This window comes from Myotis daubentonii, chromosome 1 (genome assembly GCF_963259705.1).
Source record: "Myotis daubentonii chromosome 1, mMyoDau2.1, whole genome shotgun sequence".
In the NCBI taxonomy this organism is placed as follows: Eukaryota; Metazoa; Chordata; class Mammalia; order Chiroptera; family Vespertilionidae; genus Myotis; species Myotis daubentonii.
Window position 1 is genome coordinate 123,760,554 of NC_081840.1, and position 6,497 is coordinate 123,767,050.

General features: G+C 37.0%; 1 non-coding gene across 1 annotated transcript; it reads left to right on the forward strand.

The window, feature by feature from the left end:
- The first annotated feature begins 5,788 nt into the window (after positions 1 to 5,788).
- On the forward strand, positions 5,789 to 5,913 carry LOC132224893 (small nucleolar RNA SNORA18). The gene has a single exon (XR_009450757.1). It is a non-coding gene; the product is annotated as a small nucleolar RNA SNORA18 (small nucleolar RNA).
- Positions 5,914 to 6,497: the final 584 nt, after the last annotated feature.

The window sequence follows — 6,497 nt, forward strand, 5'->3', positions numbered from 1 at the left end:
CATTCAATATTATTTTGTATTAGTTTCAAGTATACACCATAGTGGTTAGATAATCATATACTTTATAAAGTGATTGATCCCCTCCATATTTCAAATACCCACCTGGCACCATTCATATTATTACAATACTAGTGGCCCGGTGCACAAAATTTGTGCACTGGAGGCGATGTGTCCCTTAGCCTAGCCTGCACCCTCTCCAATCTGCGATCCCTCTCACAGTCTGGGACTACTGGCTCCCAACCACTTCCCTGCCTGCCAGCCCAGTCGCCCCTAACTTCCCTTCCCTGCAGGCCTGGTCCCCCCAACTGCCCTCCCCTGCCAGCCTGGTGGCCCACAACGGCCCTCCTGTGCCGGCCATCTTGTGGTGGCCATCTTGTGCCCACATGGGGGTGGCCATCTTGTGCGAGGACGTGACAGTAAACTTGCATATTACCTCTTTATTATATAGGATTATGACTATATTCCGTATGCTGTACTTTATATCCCCATGATTATTTTATAACTTCACATCTATACTTTTCAAGCTCTTCACCCAGCCCCTCAACCGTTCTCCTCTCTGGCATCCATCAATCTATTTTCTATATCTATGAGTCTGTTTCTCTTTTGTTTGTTTGTTTATATTGTTCTTTAGATTCCATATACACTAGTAAGTGAAATCAAATGTGTCTTACTCTAAATCATTTCACTTTGCATAATACCTTCTAGGTCCATTCATGTTGTTACAAATGGCAAGATTTTGTCCTTTTTTATGGCTTCCTTCCATATTATTTAATTCAGTTGCAATTTTTCTATAAACAATATTTCCTTCTATCTTACTTTCTGTCACAAAGATGTTAATAATTACAGAATTAGTGTTTTATTTTTGTTTACTGGCCTTCTGCTTTCAGCATTCCTTTGACAATGCACAAGATTCTGCTACCACAACTTTTCATTCTCTGTTAGGTATAGAGCTTTCTGGTTAGTTGAAAATCTCTGCAAAACTTCCATTTTTATTCTATCATGTACTGTATCCACTGAAAATCATTCAAAATTCTTTTATAACTAGAAACTTCTAGCACTTTGGCCATTGTTTCAGCTCAAGCTTTATAACAAAATATCCTTAAACTGGGCAGCTTAAACAACAAACATTTTCCAGACTTCCGGAGGCTGGGAGGCACAACATAAAGGTACTTACAGAGAAAAACCACTTTCTTTTCTCTTCTTCTTATAAGTTCCATCCTCATGATTTCACCTAAACTTAATTACCTCAAAAGACCCCCACCTCCAGCCCATACAGTGTGGGTCAGGAGTTTAGTGTTGGCCTATGAACCAGAAGATCAAGGTTCAATTCCCGGTCAGGGCACAGGCCCTGGTTGTGGGCTGGATCCCCAGTAGGTGTGGAGGAGGCCGCCCATCCAGATTCTCTCTCATTACTGATGTTTCTTTCTCCTTCTCCCTTTCCCTTTCTCTCTGAAATAAATAAATAAATAAACAAATAAATAAATAAATAGGTAAAAAAGACCCCCACCTCCCAAAACCAGCATATTAGGGATTTGGTCTTCAATCAATGAATTTTGGAGACCATAAACATTCAGTAAAAAACAGCAATAAATGAAATGATTTTTAAATTTTTTTCTTTGCTGAGAGTAATACATTACTGATAACTATTTTAGAGAAATTCTGACTAAAAGCCAAAAGTTACTATAATTTTCCATGCTATGTAGAAATACTGCAAACAATTCTGAAAAATATAAAAAAAGATGACCAACTGCTATTTTCATAGAGAGTATCTAAATTCAAAAAACAATATAGTTATTTCATATTTTTCCTCTAAATAAAAAACCATGGGAGATACTGATTTCATTAGAAAACAAAATAGTGAAGCTATAGGGAGATTTTAAATATTTATATAAAAAATATGTAATTTGATGCCATTAAGTTGTTTTAGGGATTGGTGGACAGGTACTAAAGTAGGTATGAAAGAACAAACTGCAGAATCAAATATACAGTTTAGAATATCTTCACCACTTAGTGTCTATGTGGCTGTGAAATGTATTTTTTTAATCCTCACCTAAGGATATTTTTTCCATTGACTTTTAGAGAGAAGAGGGGCAGGGAAGACATTGGCCTGAGAGAGACACATCCATTTGTTGCCTCCTGCATGGGTCCCAACTGGGGCCAGGGATCGAACCTGCAACCCAGTTACATGGCCTTAACGAGGCTTCGGTGCACAGGCTGAGGCTCTAACCTCTGAGCCACACTAGCAAGGGCTTAAAATATGTTTTAACGCATTATACCTTGGCTTCAACATCTGCAACGTGGGGATAATAACAATGATTATGTGGTAGATTTGTCAGGAGTATGAAATAAGACATCTGTGATGGTAAATTTTATGGCTACTTGAATGGGCTAACAGATCCCGCATAGCTGGCAAATCAGTGTTTCTGACTGTGTCTAAGAGAGTGTTCCCAGAAAAGAAGGACATTTGAATTGGTGGACTCAGTAAAGAAGGTTGTCTTCAGCAACGCAGCTGGACATCATTCAATCTGTGAGAGTCTGAAGAGACAAAAATCAAGGTGGTAAATTTGCTCTTTTTGCTTCAACTTAGACGTACATTTCCTCCTGCCCTCGAGCATCAGAACTCCTGGTTCTCAGGTATTTTAACTCATGTTGGTGGTATTTATATTACCTAGCCACCCGGTTTGGCTTTTGGACTTAGACTGACATCATTGACTCCCATGGTTCCCATGCCTTTTAGACCCAGGCTAAATCATACCACTGTTTTCCCTCATTCTCCAGCTTACAAATGTCAGTTCTCTTCTCTGACTTCATTTTTGAGCCAATTTCCTATAATAAATCTTATCTACATATCTTATCTATATCTATCTATCTATCTATCTACTTATCTACCTATTTATCTATCTATCTAATTTCTGGAGAATCTTTACAACAGTCAAATTAAGGTGCTAAAAATAAACTCTTGCATAGTTTATTTTTATGAATCAGTGGTCCATAAATATTATTTATAAGAGTAAATATAAATTATTTAAAGTCTAAATTCAATTTTTGTATTTATATTAGAGAGAATAACAAATTAAATACATTTTTTGTAAAATATTTCAATATACTCAATGCAAAGTTAACATTCAATTGAATGATTTTTAAATAAACTGAAATAATAACCAAACTATAGCTAAGAAACTTCAACATTTGTAGTATACGCTATATCATATGTAATAAAAATTTAAAATAATTGCTTTGAGGTTTTAAACATATACCCAAGATTATCTACACTAATAAAAGAGAAAAATGGTAATTGGCGTACGACGATACCCTTTTCATTGGCTAATCAGGGCTATATGCAAATTAACTGCCAACTAAGATTGGCAGTTAACTGCCAACTAAGATTGGCAGTTAACTGCCAACAAGATGGTGGTTAATCTGCATATGTAGGCACAATGCAGGGAGGCGAAAGGGAAAGCAGGAAGAAGCCCCCTGCCACTGACAGTGATCGGAAACCCAGGGGGGAGCTAAGAGTTGGGGGGCAGGGCAAAGGTGGCCCTGGGGCCGCCTTTGCCCTGCGCCCCCGCCATGATCAGAGAATCAGGCGCCTTTGCCGCCCTGGCCAGTGATAGCAGGAAGTAGGGGTGGAGCCAGCGATGGGAGCTGAGCACAGTCAAAGCTGGCAGTCCCAGGAGCTAGGGGCCCCTTGCCTGGGCCTAAAGCGGAGCCCACGATCGCGGGGCCGCTGCAGCTGTGGGTCCCCGCTGCCCGGGCCAGACGCCTAGGCCAGAGGCATCAGGCCTGGGCTGGGGGCAGAACCAGTGATGGGGGGAAATGAGGGTCCCCTGCCCAGGCCTGACGCCTCTGTCAGAGGCATCAGGCCTGGGCAAGGGGCCGATCCTGTGATTGGAGGGTGATGGGGGTCAACGCCTGAGGGTTCTCAGTATGTGAGAGGGGGCAGGCTGGGCTGAGGGACACTCCCCCAGCCCCACACCCAGTGCACGAATTTCATGCACCGGGCCCCTAGTATTATTATAGATTCCTATTCATAAATGAATTCCTTATCTTGAAGAAAACAATATTTTAAGAATGCCTAAAATAAACATTTTAAATGAAAAAAATTTTTCATTCAATAGGATGACTGAGTTTATATTGTGCCAGTCAATTCAAATTCAAATAATTTCCAAACCATAAAGGCTTAGATAAAAAATGCATTAAACATTTTATGGAGCTTGATATCCTATGTATTATGCAGTAAATACAAGAAGATCTCACAGATTTATTGTTGCTTATTTTGTTTGTTTTTAGTATCTTCCATTTATTTCTCTACCTTGGGCTAGGTGGGAAAATTATTTTTATTAGTGAATAAAATGCATTTGCCCCTAAAAGTTGAATAAAAGGACAAATCCTGTGGTCACTGGCTTACCAAAGGAGAAATAACTAAAGATCTGTTGTCTGAGGGACAAGTTAGCTCACTAAAGTATTTTATTGCATTGAGTTTTCCCTAATAGTTTGCTAGAAATAACATGAACTCACTGACAGGTCTCAGCCTATGCAATCCCCTCAGATATAACTTAGAACTCCTTAGTAAATGAAAGAACTTTACTCTTTCTAGAGTTAGAAAGATATGCTATAGGAAACTTTTAATTGTAAGGAATCAAACTCAATAGAATATCAATCAATTACTAATTCGTATAGGTAGTAAACATCTTCCATTACTATTGAAAAAATAAGTTTGTGGCTTAATAAGCCTATATCAATTTTCCCTAGTTTTATAAAATGTGCTTAAATGAGGCTTTGTCTACTGATAGTTGACTTTCTGCAATAATGCTATTTCTCTCTGATTTTTGAGAAACAATTTTTGTATTTTATATGTTTAAAACCATGTTTCTTTTTCAGTTAATTGAATGACTTATATGAATTCATTGAGTATATAAAATTTACCTATGATGGACTTTTCATCTGGGCCTTACTATGAAAATATACTATTAAATAGTACTGGCATATTGCTATCCACAGATATTTTTTTTTCTATGTTCAAACCACTCTTTATTTTGTTGTCCTAACTGGAGTAAAAGAACATGAGTTGAATATTTCAAGCTGTGCTGGTATGTATAATTCATGATTAAATTCTCCAAAACGAAATAGATAAGAAGTACTGAAAGCTATAAATGAAATATTTTTATGCTTAACAGAGGAACTGTATGAAGATCTTTTAAGTCTTCACTGATGCCATGAAGAATTATAAAAAATAACTAACAAGTCACTAAGAAAGCAGCAAAGAGAGACAGAGAGAAAAATAAAAGCAAACAAACAAACAAAAACCAGAAAAGCAGAGGAAGAGGTAAACAGAAAAATAGATAACTATCCATATAAATTGCAGAAATACTTTTCTCACAAATAATATATAAAAATGTTAAATTTTGGCATAAGATATTTTAGTCTTACTGATTGCTTCCATTTATGCTGTGGATACAAAGCGATTGATCAAGTTTTTAGAAAGAGGACATTCCAAAATATCTTTCAAAACTACAGAATGAAGCATAACTGGAATCAGTTCATTCATGTATTTAATTGGTTATTCATTTAATTGGTTATCCATATATCTTTATTGAGTGACCATCACTTTCCTGGCTTTCTGGTAGTTAGGGTATATGGTTTACAAATGGAGTGACTATATAATTTACCATTCAAACTAGTTCACTTTGAGTATAAAAAAAAACCCAAAACAAAAACAACAACAAAAAAACAACACAAAACACTGGTACACAGGATGTTGAAGAACCAGCTAGAAAATGAGACTCGGATTGAGGTCTATCCCGATGGGTCTTTTCTGTAGACTTACATCTTTGGAAACGCCTCATAGAATAAATATGTTGTTTCCTTTATTCACAGTGTTTTAGATCTGGGGGAAGGAATTACAAGACAGCTGCTAAAACTGACAGAATTAATAATCTAATTTTTTTAATCTTAGGTATTTTTATATATCCTGAAGATCTGTACTATTCTAGGGAGTGAGAGCTTAGGAGTGAAGATTTGAACTTACTCATGTTTAGAGGGTGTCTGAAATTAAAAAAAAAAACAATCAGATCCATCTACTCAGACCCTAACCACAGCCCTAAAGTAAATTGCTTGAAGAAATTAGTTCCCAAAGATTATAGATGCAGAGTTTTAGAAGTATGGCCATATTCAAGTGTAGATCAAAGAAGCTCAACTAAAAGGATTGTGGACTGACTGAAATGACATCAGGATTGAGCAAAAAAGGGAATAAGATGATTAAGACTTGAACTCAGGAGGAACTAAGGCAGTGGAAGAACTCAGAACATATGAAATTCCTTAAATAAAAGTTTATTAACTTAAAAATAAAAGAAAATGAGACTTTGGGTATATGGGGTCAAGATGGCCACAGAGGTAAACATGGTACTTGGAAGCTTCCAAAGCAACATCAAAATTACAACTAAAATGTAGGAAACCATCACTTAGAACACTTAAAATCTAGCTGAACAGAAGTTCTA